Raw genomic sequence first — 17,155 nt, forward strand, 5'->3', positions numbered from 1 at the left:
AAGTAGGGAAATGCAAGTATTTTGGAGAGATGCGCATCCTTGCTGAAGACGCCGAGGGACGCTCGTATACAAGGGTGGGACGCTCGGATTGTAGGCAGGTAGGACGAGCGGCTGAAGGTCGGGACGCTCGGATTCTGGGGCATTTGGACGAGCGTCTTGAAGCTTTGGACGATCGTATTGCTGTTCAGAATGCTTCCTCTCGCATACTTCTTATTCTTGCAACATTGGTCTTTAGTTCTTGCCTCTTCTTCCACACTCAATCTACCAAGATTGTCAATATCCTTCCAAATAAGCTCAAGAGGCGGGAGTTTCCGCCTAATTGTCTCCTTTCCTACAAAACATATGAAATGCACTAGGAAAGCAAAATAGAAAGCATTTGACGGACAAAATGGCTATGGAATGTTATAATAGTATGCAAAATAGGCTCAATTAGAGGACTAAATGTGCGCAAATATGAGTCACATCAATTGTCTTACTGCATATCTACGAGTTAATGTTTAATTTAGCTAAACAAATAGACTTGACCTGAAATTTTGGCAAGCTACTTATAAATTCTAAGGAATTAGAGCCAATAAACTGGTGTCATTTATGACCAGTTTCATGTAGGTTTGTGAGTAGTTACTCCTTGCATAACATGTTCATTAATTTGCACGTATATGAAATTCAATTGCTTTTCGCCTTCATACATTAGGGTTAGTGGTTGGTGTCACATGCAGGGAGGTGCTTACATTCCCCTTTCTTTCATTTTTACCCATTTAACTCCACATTAGCCAAATTTGCCTTTTGACCCTTAACTACATCTCAAACTTAGCCTGCCTTGTCAAGCTAGTATAGTGTATGTTTTTGCAGTATATAATTTATTGTGCCATGTTTGGTTTGTATTATATTGATTTGGAGTTGGTAATTTGTGAAGGAGAAGGAGGATGTAATGAAAAAAAAAAAAAAAGTTGAAAAAACGTGAAAAAGAAAAAAAAAGAATTCGAAAAAAGAGAAGAAAAATGATGATGCAAGAAACCGAGAAAAGAAGAAAAAAAAGAAGAAAAAGATGTTTGATGAGACGGTTTCGCTCCTATGTTTTATTTACATTTATTGAGGAGTATTTTCAGTTCGGTTTGGTGAGTTTTGTGCCAAATGAAAGGCACTCGTGCTTAATTCTATAATTGAGTAAGAATGGATGTTATTATATGGTTCTGTTTAAGTGCTAGCTTGGCCGCCTATACCTCCACATTTCCATAAATGTTTTGCCTTTTCTTACCCATTGCCTCACTTTACCATATTTTTGTAAGCCCTTGGCTGTGACAGACCTTGTTTGGTTGGAATGTGTGTATGGTAGCTTGAATTGTCTATCATATTAGTTGCATGCATGTTTATGTGGGTCGTAGTCTAGATGAGCGACTATTTTTTCTCTCTCTCTCTTACATTCATATGCTTACCCTTTGCTTCATGAGAGAAGAGTGACCCGTGAGAGTCCATCATTAAAGGTCTTGCAAGGTCGACAGTTCAGCTTTATTATAGACATCCCACAACTCGTTTGCATTTGACTGTTTTGCTATGAGTGTTAGTTTGCTGCATTAAATTGGTTTAAGTGGGCATTTATAGCTAGCTCTGAGCTATCTTTTCCATTCCATTGGTTTGCATTTAGTTTACTCGAGGACAAGTAAAGGTTCGGTTTGGGGAGATTTGATACATGCATTTTATATAGTCTTTTTAGGCCTCTTTATGCACGTATTTCTATGCTATTCTCGTAGTTTTATGCTATGAAATGCCCCGAATATGCTACTTTGGTTTGTTTTGCCTTATTTGCAGAAATGGACCTAAAAGTGGTGGAATCAAGCCTTTTATCGCCGGTTTTGCATGCATTTGGAGGATGAGTAGATTTGGAGCGGGAAATATTGCTGTTACGGGATGCGTAAAGTCATTTCGGGCGCTAAATAGACAAGTCAAAGTTGAAATCAACGAAACAAGTGGCTGCTGAAGTCAAACTTACTCGATCGAGTGCTTTATTGGTCGATCGAGTGCTTTTGGATGGAAGAAGACCTCGATCGAGTACTACTTATACTCGATCGAATTGTGCTATATAGGGGTTTCCTCAATCGAGTGGTTATTTCACTCGATCGAGTGGTTCTAGCTTAATTCTACTCGATCGAGCAGTTTCAAATGGCTCGATCGAGTTGTTTTCTAATGGGCTCGGGCTTTTTAGCTTTAATTTGTGTTTAGGTCAAATAAAATCCTATTTCCTATAAATAGGAAAGCATCAGACGTCATTTGTATCATACTATAGACCATATACGCTACTTTTCTCCTTTCCTCTGTTAGACACTGTTTCCTCTCTACTTTTCCGGACTATCCTTAGTAATTCTCTTTCCTTATTCTCTTCTTAATTTATGATGTTGTTTATTCTATTACTTTTCGTTCTTGCCTTTCCCTTATCTATGTCTAGCTAATTCCCCTGCTAGGATCTAGGGGAGTCAATGAACCGATGTTAATTGCTAATTAGGTTTATAGATCGTTTGTTATTATGTCTTTGTTGTTAATCACTGCTTATAATTGTATCTAGCTATTTGAATCGATGCATTTAGCCTTTTTAACCTTGGTAAGCCTTGACCTGGACCGGAAGGTTGGAAGGGGTGAGACCTGCACTGAATAATAGAATGCTTTAGTGAGGGCGGAAGCTAAGCTAATAGTATTTTAGGGCGAATTGAGACCAGAAGGAGATATTCGTTGCCCCCTTAGACCGACACATCGACTAATATGTGACCTTAGCCGCCTCATATTGTATGACCTTAGGAGCTCGTGAAAACATGTTCACAAGCTTCATGTAGATCTCATGAGCGGTGCTAATCTTTATAGCACTTCTTTGGAGTTCGGCCTCCATAGCAAAGATCAACACATTTTTTATCGCGGCCGACTCCTTTTGGTAAACCTCATAGGTTTGCCTAGCGGCGGCGGTGGACCTAGCAATAGGCTCGGTGGGAGATGCCTCGGTAAGGTAACGAAGCTTGTCGTCACCCTCCGCGGCCAAGCGAAGTTGCGCATCCCAATTAGCGAAATTGGACCCATTCTTTTCTAACTTACATCGATCCATGAAGGATCGGAGCCATGACACATTGGTGAGCGTGTTGGAACTAGTGGTTGCGGATGAAATTGGAGTTGCCATTGCGATTGATAAAACGATTTTGACTACAAAATAGGAAGTGAAGGAATTAATAAACATCTATCGTTTTGTCAATACTTGTAAACATTTTAAACAAGTTATTAAGCATTTATGTAGTGACCTCTACCCAACTATCATAAATGATTCCGAGATTCAAATTCATATTAATACAGGTACGGTGAGCCGAGTCATCCCTTATTAATATAACTCGGTGGATTAACCTCTTAATCGATTCTACTTCTAGAACTCTCGGTTGATAAAAATTACTCTAATTTTCATCTTTAGCCCGGAACAGATGCGACTACGGTCACGAATACTTCCGTTGAGCTCAAACCAAATTTCGATGTAATAACATTTTATTACCCACTTACCCAACGTAACAAGGTTTGTATTACGGTGAAGCCGGATTAACTCCCTTATGAAATTGGGTTTCGTGGGTTCTACTATTTGGTAAGGCTAAATCTAAATTATTAATTTAGCGATAGGTCATGTCAATTTATTATCTATCACGTTTTAAGTGAACTAAAGCGGTGAACTACGATAATTATAATTGACACGGTCGATCACTCGATATGATATGCATGTGTTGTTATGGCAATTTGGCAATGCATGCAACATATTAAAAAAAATGCAACGCAATAATATAATTCCTAGTATGGCTTTCCTAAAATAGAAAATCTAATAATCTATTACATATTCGGAAACCAACTCCTTTGGTCCCTTGAATCTTCAAGTGGCAAGCCTCCCAAGAACACCGTCTTCGTCGGATCACCTTTCCGAATGGCACCGTCTTGAAGCAATTCCATAATTACAAATAATAATAAAAATACAAAACTATTCCTATTATACATTTGTAAAATGGAAAAACTAATAAAATAAAATAAAAGTGATACGAGATCACATTAAATTACAACCGAATCAATATTCCCTTTCATTACGGGTAATATCGATTGAAACTAAGGCCATACTAAGATAAAATTACATAATTCAAAATTCAAAATTATATAAATAAAATACATTCAACAATTGAAATATGCAGCATTATAATATGTATGTATCATGCCAAATTATGTGCCAAATCGCCCTATTTAACTTGTATCGTTTATATAACCCGGTTTTATGGAAATGCGTGATCATAACTTCTTAAAATCACAAATTAACACTTAAATCACATCTAAGTTCAAGTTAATTATCCTAAAACTTTTAGGTCTCAAAAATTAGTCATCACTCAATTTTTGACAATAATTTAACTTGATTTAATTTTATGCTCATTTTTGACCTGACAAACAGATCGGGTCGTGTCGGGTTCGTGTTCGTGTCACATGTAAACGGGTCACAAACCCTTCAACCCAAACCCAACCCGTTTAAATCTCGTGTCGTTTTCGTGTCGACCCACTTACATAAATGGGTCATCTAGCCTCAACCCTAACCCGCTAATATCGTGTCGGGTTCGGGTCGTGTTTTCTTGTCATGTCAATATTTGGAAAGTTTTAAGTATATTTATGTGATGAAATATAAAAAAATTAGGATTAATTTATTAAACAGGTCATTCGTGTCGGGTTCGGGTTTAGAGAGCTCAACCCAAACCCGACCCAATTAAATATCGTGTCGTGTTCGTGTCGACCCACTTACATAAATGGGTCATTGAGCCTCAACCCAAACCCGTTAATTTCGTGTCAGGTTCGTGTCGTGTCATTATTTGCCAGCTCCACAGTTAAAATCATAACATTTATGAAATAAATCCAAATTAAATTACAATAATTTTAATATTTGAATTTTAAATTTTTGAACATTCTGGAATAATTCCATGACACTCATAATGTTAAAAAGCATGGTTAAAATTTTCGAATTAATTTTGAGAAAATATAGTTGCATTTAACGGTTTTATCTCATAAAACATCTAAAGTATCCAAAAATAATCTAATCACTTTTACAACCTTAGATCTGATTAGTGGGATATTTATACAACCTAAAATAATTTTCTCATACCATGCAATTCATTTTAGCCATTTATACTAAAATAGTCACTATTTATGCCATTTTTACTCTAAAAATTCATAAATCATGCTAAATGAGATCATTCCATCTCGAAATTTACATACACTCTTTAAATCATACATGTGACAAAATATTAAAGTTTCATGGCCCAATTAGAAATTTAACTATTTTTAACCATTTTACCTGTTTTAATCCATTTTTATCTCATAAAAATCATAAATCATGCAATATTAATCCAATTAATACGAGATTTTACACACAACTTGTAAAATATGCATATGAGGTTATATAACATTTTCAAGGGTCAGAGAGTAAGTTTAACCATTTTTAGTCATTTTAACCTCTATTTATGCCATTTTTACACTAAAAATTCATAAATCATGAAATATTAATCACATTAATATTATATTTTACATGCAATACATAAAATATTCATGTGAGGTCAAACTAAAATACCACGGCCAGTAGTGAAGGTTAACTTATTTTAGTGAATAAAAGTTCATTTTAATCATAAAAATGTAATAAAATCACTAAAAAATCATTATAATGAGCTATAAATTTCCATAAAACATAAAAATCACCTAAAAACATTTTAGTACCAGAATATATGACATGCATAATTATTTCGTGGCTTACTCATATAAATCACAAATTTTTAGTTTTATATGTTAACATTTTAACTCGGAAAAACAATAACCGATTATGCATGCAACATCCTATGCTCTGATACCACTTGTTAGGTTCATATACCTATTATTAGACTCCTATAATAGTGTACTAATTAAATTCTTAATTATTTGTTCTTTAGTTCTAGTGCATGCATAACAAAATAAGAGATTTATGAAGAAAAACAATGTTCCTTACATTGTTGGTTTGTTTGAAATATAGGGCACAAGTAAGGTCACCTTCTTTCACTTGTTCTGAGCTTAATGTGTTGGATGATCCTCCAAGAACTCCAAGTATAGAAGTCACTCCTTAGATTTCACCCAAGACTTACCCTTAAACTAGTATACTAATTAACTAGATTATTATACTAGTACCCTTAAAATTAATTCTAATATTATCACTATTACTACACTAGTAATCTTTACTTGATATTAGAAAAGATGAACAAAAGCTTGTGTATCTAAAAACTTGTTTTAGAAAGATGTGGGAGAGAAGGAGTATGTTTGCATGTGTGAGATGTGAATGAATGAACAAGTAAACTGAGAACAAAATGTTCTCATATAGAGAGCATGCAACCGGTGGGAAGAGGCCAAAATTGGCATCTTTGCCTTTTGCTTTTTGTCTTCCCAATGCATTAGGTAAGAAGGCTAATATGTAGGGTATGATTACATACTATTTTATCACATAAAATAATTAACCATACACACCACCATGACTCCCTCCATTTCAGTCCATGTACCATAAAATGGACTACCATTTTATTTTGTCAATTTGTCATTTGTTACACAAAATGTCACATGTAGTATTTTACATGTTATTAAATAATTTAATGCATATTTATCACATAAATATCATTTTATAAATTAATTAAATTACATACAACAAATTGACTAGTGATACTTGATCACATAAATAAAATGAGTCATAAAATTATAATTCACAACATCTTGTAATTATAATTAACCATTCATTCTTATCTCTATTGTTTCTCAAACAATAAGCAATTTTAGTAATAAAGCATTTTTGTTACTAAAATAAATCTTATTAAATCCCATTACAATAAGATATCAATATTCTCTCTCACAAGTGAATTGTTCAATTTTAAGGAATTGATTACCTTGTATCGTCATACAATTAATCAATTTGTCTATTAAGGGAGTTGTCCTTTAGGTGTGGCCTTAAGGGATCAACTGACCGCCACCGTCATACGACAGTAATGTCAAACTCTAGTCAGCCAATCATTACCAATTAATGATGATCAGTTGATTATACAATAAATCATCCCTCACGTATTCTTAATATGAGATTTAATTATGATATTAAATCATGTGATCGCACTATTGTTAAGGACACATTTTCCAACACTTGTTTCCTGTGTGGTCTTGGTTGAAATATCCCTTTGTTTCCCTCCTTGTTCCTGTGTGGTCTTGGTTGGAGATTTCAGTTTTAGTTGAGTTATCTTGCGAGGTTTCTTAGCTAATCCATATCCATTATACTTAACATTTTCCGCTGCAAACTAAACTTTAAAAACACAAAATATCACTGAAAACACTTCCTGAAATCAGGCCCTTGTCAACAACTCGGTCTACATCAGATTGGTGGTTGTTTTACATCAAATTGGTATTAGAGCTTCGGCTCTTGATTTTCCATAAGCAAGACGATCCGTAGCTGGTGTTATTGTCTTAGGAGATTGAAAAATGTCTTCTAATGATGGTTCATATCAAGAACCATGGGAGGAACGTACGGATTACTTAGGAAAACGAATGGCACAAATGGATTACAAGATCGATCAGATTTGTAATCATACTCTTAGAAAGAAAGGAAGGAGGTACGCCGAAAGTTCAGATTCTGATGAGAGCCATCATTCCATTCCTGAACCAAGGAGGAATAATGATGATGATCGTGGCTTAAAACTCGATATTCCTGAGTTTGAAGGTGAACTTGATGCTGAAAAGTTCTTAGATTGGGTGAGACAAATGGAGAGAGTCTTTGATTATAAAGGCTATGATGAACACAAGCAATTCAAAGTTGCTACTTTGAAACTGACCAAGTATGCATCCTTGTGGTATGAGAACCTCAAGAAACAAAGAAGGCGTGAATGGAAGAGTAGGATTGAGACTTGGAATAAGTTGAACAAGCATTTGCAGAAAAGCTTTATGCCAAGAGATTATGAACAACAGCAGTACCTAAAGCTTACGTCTCTTTCTCAAGGCGCTACATCATCGTTCAATAAGGAAGCAAAAAAGGAATAGCCCAAAGACAAAGGCAAAGGAGTTGCTACCGACTTCAAGGACTTACGTTCTAGGAGATGCTTTAAGTGCCAAGGTTATGGACACATTTCTAATGAATGTCCACAGAAGAGAGTGCTTACTCTTCAAGAGTTGGGTGAGATTACTCCATGTTTCGTGGTAACAAACGAGACGGAATTTAATTTTTTCCAGAGCGATGGAGATGGAGAGGATGATGAGTTTTACACTCATATTGTTGAACCTTTGTATGACACCGACAAGGAGATGTTCGTGGTGAGAAAATTGCATATTCAGACCACACCTATTGAAGTGGGGCAACGTGAACATATTTTTCATGCTCGTTGTAAGGTTCGTGAACAAGGAGAACAGGCTTATGTTCTTATGGTTCGAGATGTGGAAGATGGAATTGGAGTTCATGATGAGACTGTCCAAATGTTGTTGAATGAGTTTGGTGATGTGTTCCCGGATGAGTTGCCACTTGGGTTACCTCCTAAGCGTGGCATAGAACACCAAATTGATCTTATTCCAGGAGCTACACTCCCAAACAAACCAGCCTATAGATGCAATCCAGAAGAGGCTAAAGAGTTGCAAAGACAAGTGCAAGAGTTGATTGATCGAGGCTATGTGCAAAAGAGTCTAAGTCCTTGTGTCGTACCTGCTCTTTTGGTACCCAAGAAGGATGGGACTTGGCGTATGTGTATTGACAGCCGAGTGGTGAACAATATTACAATCAAGTATCGCTTTCCTATGCCGAGGTTTGATGATATGCTTGATCAGTTGAATGGAGCTCGTGTATTCTCAAAGATTAATCTTCGAAGTGGTTATCATCAAATGAGAATTCGAGAAGGTGATGAATGGAAAACAACCTTTAAAACAAAGCAAGGGTTATATGAGTGGCTTGTTATGCCATTTGGGCTATAAAATGCTCCTAGTTCTTTCATGCGGCTGATGAATGAGGTCCTAAGGCCATATCTTTATAAGTTTGTTGTTATTTATCTTGATGACATTCTTATTTACAGCAAAAATAAGGAGCAATACTTGGAACATTTGAGAAAGGTATTTGAGAAGTTAAGAGAACATAAACTTTATGGAAAGCTCGAGAAATGCATGTTCATGGTGCCTAGTGTGACCTTTCTTGGTTACATGTTGGAGAAGAAGGGGTGAGCGTTGATCCTTCAAAGGTGGAAGCAATTCAATCGTGGCCTATTCCTAAAACAACTACTGAAGTTAGAAGTTTTCATGGATTAGCTTCATTTTATCGAAGGTTCATTCAAAATTTTAGCTCTATTGTTGCACCTATTACCGAGCTAACAAAGAAAGGAGAGTTTGTGTGGTATCCTAGCGCACAAAAGGCATTTGATGAGATCAAAGGAAAACTATGTTCAGCACCTATTCTAGCTTTACCCGACTTTGACAAATTGTTTGAAGTTGAATGTGATGCTAGCGGAGTTGGAGTTGGAGCTGTTCTAATCCAAGAGAAACGACCAATTGCATTCTTTAGTGAGAAATTGGGTGGAGCAAGGCTGAAGTATTCCACCTATGACAAAGAGTTCTATGCGATTGTGTGAGCGCTGGATCATTGGGCTCATTATCTTCTCCCAAAACCATTTGTTCTACATTCTGATCACGAGACTCTAAAGCACATTCATGGACAGCAAAAGTTGAATGCAGGACATGCCAAATGGGTAGAGTTCTTACAATCTTTTACCTTTTCTTCAAAGTATAAGATGGTAAACTCTAATGTTGTGGTTGATGCGCTTTCAAGGAGGCATTGTTTGCTTGTTGCACTCGATGCAAGGTTACTTGGATTTGAGCATTTGAAAGAGTTGTACAAAGATGATCCAGATTTTTCAAATGAACTAATTAGTCCTACTAATTTGTTCTCGGTGCAAGAAGGTTATTTTTTTCAAAGGAAACAAACTTTGTGTTCCTAAGAGCTCAATTCGAGAGCTACTGGTTAGAGAGGCACATGGAGGAGCGTTGGCTGGACACTTTGGCGTCAATAAAACTTATGACATTCTTGGAGAGCACTTCTACTGGCCTAAGATGCTCAAGGATATGCAAGATGTGATTGCATGGTATGCTACGTGCCAAATGTCGAAGATTTCATTCACTAAGGGGCTTTACACTCCCTTACCAGTTCCTACACAACCATGGGACGAGGTAAGCATGGATTTTATTGTTGGGTTACCTCGAACTCAAAGAGGTAAAGATTCAATCATGGTGGTGTTTGATCGATTCTAAAAAAATGGCTCATTTCATACCATGTCACAAAACTGATGATGCTTCTAAAGTTGCTGAGTTGTATTACATTAAAGTTGTTCGTTTACATGGCATTCCAAAAACTATTATTTCTGATCAAGACACTAAGTTTTTAAGCTACTTTTGGAAGACTTTGTGGTGTTTGGTAGGTACTAAGTTGTTGTTTAGTACTTCTCACCATCCCCAAACTGATGGTCAAACGGAGGTGACAAATCGTACTCTTGGAAGCTTGTTACGAGGGTTAGTGAGTAAGAGCACGAAGGATTGGGATGTGAAGATGGCAAATGCTGAGTTTGCCTATAATTGAACACCATCTATGACTACTAGTCATGCGCCATTTGAGATCGTTTATGGGGTAAATCCTTATCTCCCATTGATCTTATTGCTATTCCAAAGAAGGAGATGGTAAGTTTTGAAGTTGAGGAAAGACAAGCTACATTCTTGCGTACTTGTGAGCAAATCAAAGCTCAAATTGAGAAGGCTAATGCATGATACAAGGAGAAAGCTAATAAGCATCGAAAGCAACCTACTTTCAAGGTAAGAGATCTTGTTTGGTTACATCTTCGCAAAGAAAGGTTTCCATCAAAGCGAAAGAATGGTTCGGTATAAAACTCGTCGTCAAAACCTACCAAACAAAACAATATTTATAACTTCACAAACTACTCTTAACAAAGAGGCAAGTAAAGGTCGGATCCCAACGGACGGGTATTCATGTAGGATTTTCAATTGTAAATGGTTGTGTCTTAGGGTGTCACAATTTTGGGTTGAGATAGGGGATCAACTAAACTAATCAACAATAAAAAAAGTAAAGTAATAAAAACACGCAAGATGATTAAAAGGAGATGTAAACAATTGATTAAAAGCACTAGGGTGTCATGGGTTCATAGGGGATTCATGGGATTTGATCATACAATATGTTCTCTACTAGATGCAAGAATTTATTGTTGTGATGGGATCGAGTTGGTGTATAAGCTTACAATCCCTAGGAAGGTTTGGGTCCCGGAGCCGAATCAATTAGATTGTACAACACCTACAAGTCGACTCAGTCCTTCCTATTCAACTATATACATGGTCTAATAAGACTCGAGTTGGTGTATAAGCTTACAAGTCTCATTGAAAAGATAGGTCATGGGTAAAAAATGCAAGGATTCATAGGCTCGCATTTCATCAAACATAACATGTGCATAAGTTGAAATCACAATAAGCAAACAAATTAAACAATGAAAACATATTAGATTAAGCATGAATCAATCCCCATGTTGGCTTCCCCTAATTCCCCATTAACCCTAGTTAAGGAAACTACTCACTCATTATCAAGTTCAACATGCTAACAAGGTTGTCAATCATACTAGCAAGGCAAAACATGATGAATAAATGAAAGTGATTAACAATAATTAAACAAGATTAAGAGATAATTATACCTATAAAGATTATTCCAAATAATAAAGCAAAGAATAATAGAAGTACTTGATGATTGATGGAAGGTTGTCAATCCTCCAAATAAACCCAAATAATCTTGTAATTACCCAAAATAAATGAAGAACAATAGAGAAATTAAGGAAAGATTAATATTGAGAATTGTATTATAACTTGATTAAGAGTTGATTACAAGATTACTACTTGATTAAAGGATGATTAAGAGAGCATAAAGAGATGATTAAGAGATGATGATAATCTAGGTAGTACAAAGGGGTATTTATACTAAAGATTAGGTACAAAGATTAGGGTTACTAAGGGCTTAAATGACTATTAAGATCTTAAGAAAAGTTGAGGAAATGCTCCTCTTGAAGGAAATGAGCATATCCCTTTTGCTGGTCCCGTGTCAATCTGTTCGTCCCGTGCGTCTTGAGCTGAGGCACAGGTTGTTCTGACTTGTGATCCGCTCGGATCCTGGGGAAGACGCTTGGATCCAGCTACTGCAAGTCGTTGGTCCTGGGCACAAGACGCCCGGATCATGGTGTTCAGAGACGCCCGGATCGTGCTCAATCCGCTCGGATTCATGGACCGACTACTTTTCTTCTTTTGCTCCTTAACAATCCGCAAGGATCATGTCGGGGATACAAGGATCCTTTCATCATTGCCCATTTCACATTATTATCTACTTAGGCCTCTAGTGTTGGTCTTCTCTTGATGCTTGGTCATTAGATGCGATCAATTTAGCTCCATTTCGCCTCATAAATGCAAGGTTAGCAATCCTTTCCTACCATGGAGACAAAACCTCAAAGAATATGCAAAATGGGAAACTAAAGATAGTAAATAACCCAATTATGTGCTATAAAGCATGGGAACGAGGTTAATTCGGGGACTAAATGTGCTCAAATATGAGTCACATCAAACATTCCCAAACCGAACCTTTGCTCGTCCCGAGTAAAGAGGTGACTAAAACTAGGACCTTTATTTAAACTAACCTACTAATATAGCCGATATGAGACAATTAGCGGGTCTCACTCCGCCCCTTCAACTCACAACAAGACAACCATGAGGTAGGATGCCTTCTTGCAAGGCAAGGTGGGGCTTGCCAAAATGGCGACACATCCAAGCCTTAAAGCACACAAAACAAGTAATGGATGTATCTACAAAAATGAATAGCCACTTTCCTCATCTAAGTGGCGAAAATTATCTACAAGGGAAGTAACCTAAGGGTACACACTCCTTCATAGATATGGTTTCTTCAAACTACAAAGCCTAGAAGGATACCAATAAATCACCTTCGGCCAAGTTGCGTCAAGATAGGTTACCTTTGTCCTCAATTGTTAAATGCTTTAGTCAAGAGTAGACTCCCTATGGTGTTAGAAACACTGGAGGATCGCAGAATTCCCCTTCTTACCTAGACAAGAAGAAGGGTCGTCCCCTCTCTACCATGCACAAAAGTGGATTCGATGGAAAAGGGATCAATAGATTTTGAGTTTCATGTAGGAGTTTGCTTTAGTTTTTGTTATTCCCCCCAATTTCTTGTGGCATTTGACAATTGAGAACTCTTTGTTTTTGCCATTTCTTTTGATGTTTGGCATTTCAATACTCGACAACTTTCAACTTTTTGCATTTTCTTTTGAACATTTTCAAAGCCACCCCATTTGTAGTGAGGGTGCTTATATTTGAAGCATAGGAGTTTTTATTTTTGTTACTCCTCTTTTCTTTTGATGCAATTGAAAACTTTTTTACTTTCATTTCAATGCTTGAACTCAAATTTGAAAAATTTTTGTGCCCATTCCCTTTTGTTTACAAAATGTGGTAGAATGTGGAAGATGGTTGCATGGCTTCAAGGGTCACCTTGGAATAAACGATAGCCAAAGAGTTATCACACCACAAGGTACTCTTGAATAGACCTTAATCCATGGGTCAAAGGATACTAGGATGGCACATCATAGGGTGTTTTACAAATATTCTAATGAGCAAAGTCTTAAGAAGAAAAAGTATCTACAAAGGCCTTATATACACTTGTTAAGCTGCCCAAATAGATGCTTTCACAAAATTTTTCCTAAAATGCAACTACATGCCATGATGCAACTAATATATATACATCCTAATGCATATGCTTCTACCAACTAGTATGCCATATAATCTAAATGCAATTCCTAGGATCACTGATACCCGTCGTGAGGTGTCAAAAATAAATTTATAATCTCCAACTACAACTATAGCTAGCGGCAGTCGGGTCGAACCACAGAGAGGCAGATGTAATTTCTAGTTGTCTAATTTCGGTCTAAGGTAACAAATGTGTGGGGGTTTTGAGTTGAGTTGATCTATAGCTAAAGGCAATAAAAGACAATAAACTAAATAAACGGATTAAAACAGATATTAAAAGGGTGCAAGGATGGTCGGTTCACTATAGTTTCGGCGGCAGCAAACTAGGTAGGTCTAAAACAATCACGTGAGACGGGAAAATAAGAGGTCCTCTCGGTCCACTCTCACATGTAGCATCTTTCGATCTCGCTACAGGTCCCTAATATCACTAATACTGACTTTCGTCCTGAAAAGTGACTAAAAATCTAAACGATACCTATCTTTCGATCTCAGCAAAGTTTAGTCATTTTAATTGGTGATCTAACAACTTCCCCTATCTTTCGATCTAATGGGTCAGTCATATACTAAGCATTCAACTAGTCGCATGCATTCGATTCGTCAAATATAACAATTAAGACAATTAAAACGTAATAAGGCTCACGAGGTCAGTCGATCGACCGGGTAGGGTAGTCGATCGACTAACACGCGATTAGGGCTCCCTAATTCTAATGCCGCCTACACTATAATTCCCCTACATCCTAGCACAATTAATTTAGCTACTCATACTAGGGATGATAACAACAATTAAATTGACTAAATAATCTACTGAATTCATGCTTAAACTGATTAAATGAACGATTAACATAAAACAATAAATTGGCTTCAGGAGATCTAACTTAGCAATTCTATACTACGAATGAAAACTGAAAAGCGAAATATCAGAACAGAAGAATACCGCGAATAAGAATTGTAGAGGAAAGATCAAACCTGATTGCAAAAGTAAACTTTATTGATGAAAAAAATAAACTAAAACTAATCTATTGAATTATATGTATAGAACTTGATGAATAAAACTCGATGCCAAAACTGAAACCTAAAGCTACGTTATATAAGAATATAACGTCACACTTATTCCTAAACCTAAGAATACATTTGGCTTTCTAATTCTCGATCTTTTATTTTGCGTCAGACCCGCTGTTCAGTCGATCGACAATAAGCATCAGTCGATCGACCAACTTCCGCTGTACAGAGCTTCAGATGTCGTGCTCGTCGATCGATCGACCATGTAGGTCAGTCGATCGACCAAGGGTGCTGTACAGAATTGCATTATGTCGATTCCTACAGCGCGCACTGATCTTAAAACAGCTGCCATTTCTTCGTTACTTGGTCAAATCAGGCGTTCTACGTGGCGTTGGAAAGCTAAGAGGATAAGCTTTCACCTTCAATTGGAATCACTCCATTATCAGCTCTAGAACTCGAGATATTGCCATCTGAAGCAGGCTGCAATAATGTGAAGTGCTTCTTTGCTTGTTAAACTCGTACGCACCCATGCTTTTGCTATCTTTAGGCCTCGAAATGCGCACCAAGCACATTCCTCGAGTCACTACTCCATGTCAAGTGCAATGCTAAGTACTTAGGGACGGATTTGGCTCGATTTCTACTCATTTCCGCATAAATCTGCAATATTACATAATAATACGAAAGTAGACGAAATGGGGCAAATAGTAGCATAAACTACATAAATGAGCTCTGAAATGCGTGTAAAATGAGGTGTAAAACATCATATAAATGACACGCATCAAACTTCCCCAAACCAAACCCTTTCTTGTCCCCAAGCAAGAACTAGACTCGATCTAAAACCTAATTGGAACGAGTTCAAACTCAGAGCGAAATGCAACATGTAAAGCCTAAACCAATTTAATGCAGTAACCAACAATCAATTAGCAAATGAATCATGCAAACGAGTTATGGAGTCGTTAAAAACTGCTGAACCGTCAACTGTAGAGACTTATCAAATTGGACTCTCGCGGGTCGCTCAAATCACTCATAAGCACAGGTGAATATATGTAAGATAGAAAGAATTCATTTTGTAGTGACTCTCACCTAACTACGACCTATAAGAACATGCCTGCAATCTAATATGAAAATGATCTCTACAACCGTACATATGCATTCCAACCAAACAAATGACCATGACACATGCCGAGGTGTATATATGGATATGTGAGGTAATGGGTAAGAAGAGGCAAAGATAATTATGGGAGTGTGGAGGTACAGGTGATCTAGCTAGTACCTAACAAAGCCATATGACAACATCCACTTCTTGCTCAAAATTCAACAATAAACCCGGTGCTAATTATCAAGCACAAATCTCGCATTCTCCATAAAAATAAATCAATCAACTCCCCATAAGATATAAATGCAACATGGGAGCAAAAATCGCCATATAATAAGGTCTTTGAATTATGCAAATTAATTTCTTTTCTTCTCTTTTCTTCTCGGGCTTGGGTCGATCGACCAAAAGGGGCAGTCAATCGACTGCCTCAAACAGTACAAAACTTTTTCTTTTTTTTTTTTTTTCGAATCATTTTTCATCTCTTTTTTTTTCTTTTCTATTTCTTTCTTTCTTTCCTTCTTTTCATCTTCCCAACAACATCTCAAACATGAGCATATGCCACCAAAAATGTAGTAACAATCCCGAAAACTAAACTACTAGCTTGACAAGGGCAGGCTATATGTAGGATGTAGTAATGGGACAAAAAACGCTATTTTTGGCAATGTGGAGCTTATGGGCAAAAATGAATAAAGGAAAACCTCTATCACATGTGTCAACAAACCACAAACCGAATGCATACAGGTATTAAGCAGATTAAGTTCATATTTATGCAAATTGATATGACATGTCTCATAAGGAGTACTACTCACATTCCTAAATAAACCGGTCATAGATGTCACCAGTTATAGGCTCTAAATCTCAGAAATATGATGTAGTTTGCCAAAATTCTAAATCAAGTCTCAAGATTCAGCGGGTAAATTAACGAAAACTCGTAGATATGCACTTATACGATTCTACTAATAACATGTTATTTAGCAAGGCTCAGGCATAAACAAATGCAATTGCAATGTCATCATGGAAATACTACCGTTCCGACTCGACCTATATGCTAAAATAAACATGAAATTTTTTTTGAAATTTTGAAATTTTTCAATTTTTTTTTTTGAATTTTTGTATATATAAGAGAAATGAAATAAACAAATGCAAGACAAAATTAAACGTGAAACAGAAATGCAATAAAACTTATGCAAATGCGATGCAAAACCC

The sequence above is a fragment of the Silene latifolia genome, chromosome 11, assembly GCF_048544455.1.
Source record: "Silene latifolia isolate original U9 population chromosome 11, ASM4854445v1, whole genome shotgun sequence".
Lineage (NCBI taxonomy): Eukaryota > Viridiplantae > Streptophyta > Magnoliopsida > Caryophyllales > Caryophyllaceae > Silene > Silene latifolia.